Below are 9,108 nucleotides of genomic sequence, written 5' to 3'. Positions count from 1 at the left end.
CCCCTCGACACCTATGAAATGCCTTCCCTACTGTTATGGTCCGACCCTCCAACTCCTTGCTATTCAGATCCTTTTCTGCATCTCTGGCGTCCTTTGAGTTTTCAAACGTGATAAATCCAAACCCTCTTGACTTTTGTGTCTACCTGTCTTTTATCAGCAGCACTTCCAAAAGCGGTCCATATTTGCTGAAGGCAGACTCCAGAACATCTTCCTTTGTTTTGAAGTTCAGTCCACCTACAAAGAGCTTGCCAATATTGCCTCCATCCCTGACTTGCGTGTGCTGACACTTGGTTTCAGGGTACTTCCTCTTCTCTTCAGGGAGCTTCCTACTAGGCTTTTCAACAAACATCGGGTTACCAGAAACTTTACCACCGGCCAAATCATTCCCGATAACAAAAGATACTCCCTCTACAGGAAGAGTGGCGTGTAAACCTACGGTGACCGGTCCTGACACCAAATCAGACTCTAAATGGATGACATGAAGTGGAGCTTTAACACAGCCACCAACCCCCTGTAAACGAACACTAACACCAGTTGCCGTCTTCTCTGACAATGGCAAAATGCCTTCAAGCATCAAAGATTGATGTGCTCCTATGTCCCTCAAGACCCTAACCGGTTTCTGGTTAGTCGAGTCTCCCTCCAATGACACAAACCCCTCTGAAATGAATGGTTGGTAACCCTTTTGAGGGCGATTTCTCACATTTGAAATTGCATTCGGAGTTGTATTAGTCTGACGCCGCTCCTGATTTTGCCTTTCCATAGCATAAAATCGGGACATCAAGTGTCCAGGTTTCTTGCAAAAAGCACAAGTAGGCCCGGAGGAGAAACTCGTGGTTTGTCTCGAGCCTCCCGGAGGATAAGTCCGTCTTGGAACTGTAGACCTCTGATCCTTAAGAGTCGTGGTATCCGATCTGTCCTCATAGTCATCTCTAGGCCGCCCCCCTGAATCTTCGTTCTCCGCACCGGATGTATCATAACTCTCCGTGCGAACTCGAGGCGGGAAGTTAGGTTTATGGAACCTCATCCTGTGTGTTACGGCATAGTCATCTGCCATGTTTGCTGCCTCATACAACCTTGGTACTTTCCTTTCCTCCAGATGTACTTTAATGTCCTCGTGGATGCACTATTGGAATTCCTCCACCAGGATCAATTGTCGCAATAGTTTGAAGTCTTTCCCAACCCCTTTTGAATCACACCACCGATCAAACATGGTTTCTTTCATTCTGGCAAACTCCACATGGGTCTAGCTCTCCCTCTTCCTGGCATTCCGGAATTTTTGCCGGTAAGCTTCAGGGACCAATTCATAGGTCTTGAGAATGGTTTTCTTCACTATCTCATAATCTGCACATTGGTCAATCGGTAAAGCCGAATAAATATCTTGAGCTTTACCCACCAGATCACTTTGCACTAACATGGTCCAGGACTCCTCAGGCCAATTTAGCATTTGAGCCACTTTCTCAAAGTGTGAAAAAAAATTGGCTACCTCCTTTTCATTGAATGGTGGAACCAGCCTCACTGTTACGTGTTCCTCCCTGACCTCCTGGTCTCGATATACCTCCGAACCCCGGGAGGAATCACGGCAGAAAAATATATATTTCCGTGTCGAAATCAATAGGGAAACAACACCAATGCTTACGAACAAACCAATAATATATTATAAATCACACAGGAATAACATTACCACCAATGACAATTAAGAGTGCACTCTCTATTCCATCAGCTAGCATGCATAAAGTAACTCACAGTGTTCCAAGTGAGTGGAAAGAACATTCCCAAATGTCTCTATATTCCCGTCTTCGAGCTCAGAGTTGGTCCCCTTCAGTGATCAACGGAACGATGTCGACTCTAAACCAGAATCTCATTCCGAGGGCAGGCACAGACACGCCGCCCAAAACGGCACCAAGGCAAGGCGCACGCGACCCAAAGCGGAGAAAAAGGTCACGTGGTTAAAGTGGCACAAAGGCGCACTCACAGCGACTGGGAAATCCAAAGGCCCCCTCCAGGTACGAACTTTCACTGTTCACGGTCGGCGAGCCGCAAAGTAATCGTCAGAAGCCCCGGTGCACACACACACCACAGATACGTCTGAACGCGATGGAAACGGTTGACGAAGCAAGGAAAGTTTGCTCGACGCGCGAAGCGCACGGGTCAAAACGGCGGACGGCTCGTACTTGAGACGTAATCACACGACGATGGTTCCTCCAAATCCAACGCCAACCTGACACGCAGGTTTGATCAGTCACAGCGATAATAACTCTATCGCGGAATCCCTTTCCAGGAAACCCCAAAGTTCACTTGTGTCTCTTGCTCGACAACGGTCGATCCAGAACGCAAAGCAACCAGCTTCTTCTCCGACTTTTTCTCACCGCCTCCTCCTCTTCCCTTGTTGTTTTCCGGTGCACGATTTCCTGTATCATTCAAAGTTAATCTTTTTAACTTTTGATAACTGTTCGTGAATACTAAACCTTTTGAAGATAATAATAGTACACAATATCAGAAATATGTCAAGTGGAGGAAAACCCCAACAGCGGAAGTGACGAATCCGTAACAACCCCCAATCACGGGGAAGCTTTTTGTCCCTTCCCCGAACAATCACGGGGAAGCTTATTGTCCCTTACCCGACCAATCACACGTCCTTCCCTGCTCTGCCAATCTGTGGCCTGTTCTTTGCTCGCCCCTCCCCTGGCCAATCACGAGTTCTCCCTGGACGTGGCTCTCAGCCTGCCTGGTCAATGTTTGATCGCTATGCCAGCTGGTGATGTGGCTGGCTGCGGCCCCATCGGCGGTGCCCCAATCTGGCCTCCTGCCTGTGGTTCTGTAAGTCTTATTGTGGGAGAGGGAAATTAATTAATGTGTGCAGCTAAGGGCCTAGCTAATGTATGTGGTGTGTTGCCATGAAGGACACAGGTATGATCACCGAGGTTTCACATACAGGGGAATCTTATCCTTATTCCCTTGAATTATTTATCACCGGATCATCCTCATATGATCACAGGTACACACTTAATCCGACATTCGGTCTAGACAGGTCCTCCACTTATTTACATTGAGGTGGTTCTAGCTACTCACGACAGACGAAGCATGATACCGACACAGATCTACCTAGATCTAGATATTCACCGGATTTTTTATTTTTCGTTCGTTTATTTCGTTTATTTTTCGTTCGTTCGTTTTGTTTATTTTTCAAGATATTTCGCTCACAAGGTTCAGACATATATATGGTGGCGGCCATCTTGAATTTTGACGTGGCGACCCAATTTTCAATAGCGTTCTTCCTTATGCGTAGATACACCCACACACCAGATTAGAAGTTGGTACTTCGCTTATTTTTCAAGATATTCCGCTCACAAGGTTCAGACATACATGGCGTGGTGGCGGCCATCTTTGATTTTGACGTGGGTTGCACCCACACACCAAATTAGAATTCGGTCCTTCGCTTACGCACACATGCATGGACGCATGCACGCACTTTTGCACGCACGCCTGCATGCATGCACGGAAGCACGCACGCACGGACACACACACACACGGACGGAGGGGAAAACCATAGTCCCCCTTTCACTCCGCGGTGCGATGGGGGACAAAAAGTGGTTTTTAACACTAACACAAGTGCAAAAAGTTGTTTTCAACACAAGCACAAGTGAGACAAGTGGTTTTGCAACACTAACACTGTAGAAACAAAAGTGGTATTTATTCAATGCCAGCACAAGTGCGGAAAATGGTTTTGCATCATGAGCGCAGGTGCGGAAAGTGGTTTTCAACGCCAACACAAGTGCGAAAAGTGGTTCTGCAACACTAGCTCAAGTGCGGAAAGTGGTTTTCACTGCCAGCACAAGTGTGGAAAGTGGTTTTGCAACACTAACACAAGTGCAAAAAGTGGTATTCAATGCCAGCACAAGTGCGGAAAATGGTTTTGCAACACTAACACAGGTGCGAAAAGTGGTTTTGCAACACTAACACAATTGTGAAAATTGGTTTTGCAACACCAACACAAGTGCAAAAAGTGGTTTTCTACACTCGCACAAGTGCAAAAAGTGGTTTTCAACACTAACACAAGTGCAAAAAGTGGTTTTCAACACTAGCCAAAAGTGCGAAAAGTTGTTTTCAACACTAGCACAATTGCTGAAAGTGGTTTTGCAACACCAGCACAAGTGTAGAACGTGGTTTTTAACACGAGCGCAAGTGTGGAAAGTGGTTTTGCAACACCAACTCAAGTGCAGTGAGTGGTTTTCAACGCCAGCACAAGTGCGGAAAGTGGTTTTGCAACACTAGCACAGTGTAGAACGTGGTTTTCTACACGAGCGCAAGTGTGGAAAGTGGTTTTGCAACATAAGCTCAAGTGCATGAATGGTTTTCATCGCCAGCACAAGTGCATAAAGTGGTTTTGCAACACTAACACAAGTGAGACAAGTGGTTTTGCAACAATAACACAAGTGCAAAAAGTGGTTTTCAACACGAACACAAGTGCAAAAAGTGTTTTTCAACACTAACATGAGGGCGAAAGGTGGTTTTGTAACACTAACACAAGTGCAAAAAGTGGTTTTCAACACTCGCACAAGTGCAAAAAGTGGTTTTCAACACCAACACAAGTGCAAAAAGTGGTTTTCAACACGAACCAAAAGTGCGAAAAATTGTTTTCAACACGAGCACAAGTGCGGAAAGTGGTTTTGCAACACTGGCACAAGTGCAGAACGTGGTTTTCAACACGAGCGCAAGAGTGAAAAGTGGTTTTGCAACACCAGCTCAAGTGCGGAGAGTGGTTTTCAACACCAGCACAAGTGCGAAAAGTGGTTTTGCAACAGTAACACGAGTGCAAAAAGTGGTTTTCAATGCCAGCGCAAGTGCGGAAAATGGTTCTGCAACACCAGCTCAAGTGCGGAAAGTGGTTTTCAACGCCAGCACAAGTGTGGAAAGTGGTTTTGCAACACCAGCTCAAATGCGGAAAGTGGTTTTCAACTCCAGCACAAGTGTGGAAAGTGGTTTTGCAACACGAACACAAGTGAGACAAGTGGTTTTGCAACAATAACACAGGTGCAAAAAGTGGTTCTCAACACTAGTAGGAGTGCGAAAAGTGGTTTTCAATGCCAGCACAAGTACGGAAAGTGGTTTTGCAATACTAGCACATGTGTGAAAAGTGGGTTTCAATGCCAGCACAAGTGTGCAAAGCGGTTTTGCAACTGTAACAAATGTGCAAAAAGTGGTTTTCAATGCCAGCACAAGTGCAGAAAAAGGTTCTGCAACACTAGCTCAAGTGCGGAAAGTGGTTTTCAATGCCAGCACAAGTGTGGAAAGTGGTTTTCAATGCCAGCACAAGTGTGGAAAGTGGTTTTGCAACACTAACACAAGTGCAAAAAGTGGTAATCAATGCCAGCACAAGTGCGAAAAGTTGTTTTGAAACACTAACACAAGTGCGAAAAGTGATTTTGCAACATTAACACAAGCACGAAAAGTGGTTTTGCAACACTAACACAAGTGCAAAAAGTGGTTTTCAACACTAGCACGAGTGCGGAAAGTGGTTTTCAACACTAGCACGAGTGCGGAAAGTGGTTTTCAATGCCAGCACAAGTGTGGAAATTGGTTTTACAACACCAAAACAAATGCGAATTGTTGTTTTCAACACTAGCGCAAGTGCGGAAAGTCGTTTCCAACACTAGCATGAGTGCGGAGAGTGGTTTTCAACACTTACACAAGTGTGGGAAGTGTTTTTCAACACTAACACGAGTGCAAAAAGTGGTTTTCAACACTCGCACAAGTGCAAAAAGTGGTTTTCAACACCAACCAAAAGTGCGAAAAGTTGTTTTCAACACGAGCACAAGTGTGGAAAGTGGTTTTGCAACAACAGCTCAAGTGCAGAGAGTGGTTTTCCACGCCAGGACAAGTGTGAAAAGTGGTTTTGCAACAATGACACAAGTGCGAAAAGTGGTTTTCAACACGAGCACGAGTGCGGAGAGTGGTTTTCAACACTAGCATGAGGACGAAAAGTGGTTTTCCAACACTTAAACAAGTGCAAAAAGTGGTTTTCAACAATCGCACAAGTGCAAAAAGTGGTTTTCAACTCTAACACAAGTGCAAAAAGTGGTTTTCAACACCAACCAAAAGTGCGAAAAGTTGTTTTCAACACTAGCACAAGTGTGGAAAGTGGTTTTGCAACAACAGCTCAAGTGCGGAGAGTGGTTTTCCACACCAGCACAAGTGTGAAAAGTGGTTTTGCAACAGTAACACAAGTGCAAAAGGTGGTTTTCAATGCCAGCACAAGTGCGGTAAATGGTTCTGCAACACTAGCTCAAGTGCGGAAAGTGTTTTTCAACGCCAGCACAAGTGTGGAAAGTGTTTTTTGCAAGAATGACACAAGTGCGAAAAGAGGTTTTCAACACGAGCAGGAGTGGGGAGAGTGGTTTTCAACACTAGCATAAGAGCAAAAAGTGGTAATCAATGCCAGCACAAGTGCAGAAATTGGTTCTGCAACACTCGCTCAATTGCAGAAAGTGGTTTTCAACGCCAGCACAAGTGCGGAAAATGGTTTTGCAACGTGAGCGTAGGTGCAGAAAGTGGTTTTCAACGCCAACACAAGTGCTAAAAGTGGTTTTGCAATACTGGCACATGTATGAAAAGTGGTTTTCAATGCCAGCACAAGTGCAGAAAGTGGTTTTGCAATACTGGCACATGTATGAAAAGTGGTTTTCAATGCCAGCACAAGTGTGGAAAGTGGTGTTGCAACACAAACACAAGTGCAAAAAGTGATTTTCAATGTCAGCACAAGTGCGGAAAGTGGTTTTTGCAACAATGACAAAAGTGCGAAAAGTGGTTTTCAGCACGAGTGCGGAGAGTGGTTTTCAACACTAGCATCAGAGCAAAAAGTGGTATTCAATGCCAGCACAAGTGCAGAAATTGGTTCTGCAACACTAGCTCAAGTGCGGAAAGTGTTTTTCAACGCCAGCACAAGTGCGGAAAGTGGTTTTGCAACACCAACACTAGTGCAAAAAGTGGTATTCAATGCCAGCACAAGTGCAGAAATTGGTTCTGCAACACTAGCTCAAGTGCGGAACGTGGTTTTCAACGCCAAGACAAGTGCCAAAAGTGGTTCTGCAACACTAGCTCAAGTGCGGAAAGTGGTTTTCAACGCCAGCACAAGTGCGGAAAATGGTTTTGCAACACTAACACAAGTGCAAAAAGTAGTTTTCAACACTCGCACAAGTGCAAAAAGTGGTTTTCAACACTAACACAAGTGCAAAAAGTGGTTTTCAACACTAACCAAAAGTGCAAAAAGTGGTTTTCAACACTAACACAAGTGCAAAACGTGGTTTTCAACACTAACCAAAAGTGCGAAAAGTTGTTTTCAACACTAGCACAAGTGCAGTGTGGTTTTCATCGCCAGCACAAGTGCATAAAGTGGTTTTGCAACACGAACACAAGTGAGACAAGTGGTTTTGCAACAATAACACAAGTGCAAAAAGTGGTTTTCAACACTAGCAGGAGTGCGAAAAGTGGTTTTCAATGCCAGCACAAGTGCAGAAAATGGTTCTGCAACACTAGATCAAGTGCGGAAAGTGGTTTTCAATGCCAGCACAAGTGTGGAAAGTGGTTTTCAATGCCAGCACAAGTGTGGAAAGTGGTTTTGCAACACTAACACAAGTGCAAAAAGTGGTATTCAATGCCAACACAAGTGCGAAAAGTTGTTTTGCAACACTAACACGAGTGCGGAAAGTGGTTTTCAATGCCAGCAAAAGTGTGGAAATTGGTTTTGCAACACTGGCACAAGTGCGAGAAGTGGATTTCCATGCCAGCACAAGTGCGGAAAGTGGTCTTCGCCACTAACACAAGTGCAAAAAGTGGTTTTCAACACTAACCAAAGTGCGAAAAGTTGTTTTCAACACGAGCACAAGTGCGGGTAGGGATGTTCCACCACCAAAGGAGGAGGTCACGGTTTCACCCCTGTCTGTCTGTTTATCCGTTGGGCTGTCCGTTTGTTACTTGGCAATTTTTTTATTTTTTATTTTTTGCAAGTCTGTTGATCACTCCGGTTTGTGTGTGTGTTTGTTTGTGTGTTTGTTTGTTTGTCTGTCCACTCACTTATACTTGCCTACAGGTCACAATTTTCAACTGATCTTCACGAAACTTCACCAAATGGTAGAGTTCGTGGTCCGACAAAATCATATATTTTTTTGTGGTCAACAGGTAAAAAGGTCAACATAGGCCAAAGGTCAACCACTTTTTTTCAAATTTCCAAAATCCTCAATTTTCATCCCATTGACTTGAAATTTGAATAGGATATACATATCTGCGAACTGAATTCAACCACCCACTATTTTTGAGATCACCATAGGCCAAACGAGCAACATAGGCCAAAGGTCAACAACAATGTCAAATCTCTAAAATCCTCAATTTTCATCCGATTGATTTGAAATTTGAATAGGATACACATATCGGCGAACTGAATTCAACCACCAACTATTTTTGAGATCAACATGGATCATTAGGTCAACATAGGCTAAAGGTCAACCACTTTTTTGAAACTCCTAAAATCCTCAATTTTCATCCGATTGACTTGAAATGTGAATAGTATTTACATATCGGTGAACTGAATTCTACAACCAACTATTTTTGAGATCAGCGTAGGCTAAAAGGTCAACATAGGCCAAAGGTCAACAACAATGTCAAATTTGTAAAATCCTCAATTTTCATCCAATTGATTTGAAATTTGAATGGGATTTACATATCAGCAAACTGAATTCATCCACCAACTATTTTTGAGATCACCATAGGCCAAACGAGCAACATAGGCCAAAGGTCAACAACAATGTCAAATTTCTAAAATCCTCAATTTTCATCCGATTGATTTGAAATTTGAATCGGATTTTTTTATCGGCTAACTGAATTCAACCACCAACTATTTTGAGATCAACATGGGTCATTAGGTCAACATAGGCAAAAGGTCAACCACTTTTTTGAAACTCCTAAAATCCTCAATTTTCATGCGATTGACTTGAAATGTGAATAGTATTTACATATCGGTGAACTGAATTCTACAACCAACTATTTTTGAGATCAGCGTAGGCTAAAAGGTCAACATAGGCCAAAGGTCAACCACTTTTTTTCAAATTTCTAAAA

Source organism: Myxine glutinosa, chromosome 5, assembly GCF_964187855.1.
Source record: "Myxine glutinosa chromosome 5, kmMyxGlut1.1, whole genome shotgun sequence".
Classification (NCBI taxonomy): domain Eukaryota; kingdom Metazoa; phylum Chordata; class Myxini; order Myxiniformes; family Myxinidae; genus Myxine; species Myxine glutinosa.
Note: the sequence above shows the minus strand (reverse complement) of the source record.